A 1048-nucleotide genomic window follows, 5' to 3' on the forward strand; every position below is an offset into this window, starting at 1 on the left:
ACAACATGAACATTTCACCATCTAAAATGCGAATAAAGCAGAAGCCAATGTTCAACTATAAAACTGACCCAAATCCGTCAAATATCGCTTAACAGAGAAGTGTACAGCCAAACACCAGTTTATCAGATCACGTATATCTTGCATTGCTATGCAGCATATGTAATGTACCGACGTTAAATATTGGATTTGGGTCAGGTTACCCAAAATAATAGCAAGGTGAATGACTGCCTGAGAAGACAACGAATATAAATTGCTGAGATATTCCGTATCACCTTGAGAAAAGTGGATAACAGAGACTGCGCCTTGCCAATTTTTGGCAAACATATATAAGAATAGTATGTTTCTTCCGTCATGGGCATAATTACTTTTCACTGAAGTTATGTAGCTGCCGATCCTTAGATCTGTAGCCTGTAGGAACCTATCTGAAACAAAAACAACAAAAAAAGAATCTGGAGTCAACAGCTTAAGAGGCCGGAGGGCGGAGGGCGAAGCCGCTCACGTGTGCCACCGCGGGCGGCCGGCCGGCCGTCATCGTCATCTAACACGAGCTACCCAGCTTCGCCCGCACATGCGCCATGGGTTGTCCAGAGGGACGACGCCAAGTCGTGGGATCCGTGAAGCCGCTGCTGGCGGCCGCCAGCGAGATGCAGATCTTGGAAAGCACGGGGCTCCGAGGCGTCGGCGGCGGCGTCACATCGCAGAGGCGGCATGTGGTGTTCCCAATGACAGGGAACGTCGGGAGGAGGTTGGCGCAGGAGAGGTCGCCGGTGAGCACTGGAGAGGAGGTGTCTCCACTCTCCAAGCGGCGGCGGTGCACGACGCGTGAGGGAGGAGTGCGGGCTGCGCGAGGGTTTCCCTGGAGTTGGGAACGAAGGAAATTTGGACTGCTGGTTAATTTCCCACGTCATTAGGGGCTAAATTGCAAAATGTGCAGCGACGGGATGGACGGAACGACGACGAACGGATTGACGTATTGGCAGAATAAGGAACAAGTTCCTCCTTTTTAAGTAGTGTAGATAGAGACTATTTAAGCTTTAATGTCTGCTGA

At 50.3% G+C, this 1048-nt stretch overlaps 1 long non-coding RNA gene across 1 annotated transcript; it reads right to left on the bottom strand.

The window, feature by feature from the left end:
* Positions 1-229: 229 nt before the first annotated feature.
* On the bottom strand, positions 230-655 carry LOC124678308. Its single transcript, XR_006994411.1, has 2 exons — positions 500-655; positions 230-422 (listed from the first exon to the last, which is right to left on the bottom strand). It is a non-coding gene; the product is annotated as an uncharacterized LOC124678308 (long non-coding RNA).
* Between the last annotated feature and the right edge of the window lie 393 nt (positions 656-1048).

Source organism: Lolium rigidum, chromosome 7, assembly GCF_022539505.1.
Source record: "Lolium rigidum isolate FL_2022 chromosome 7, APGP_CSIRO_Lrig_0.1, whole genome shotgun sequence".
Lineage (NCBI taxonomy): Eukaryota > Viridiplantae > Streptophyta > Magnoliopsida > Poales > Poaceae > Lolium > Lolium rigidum.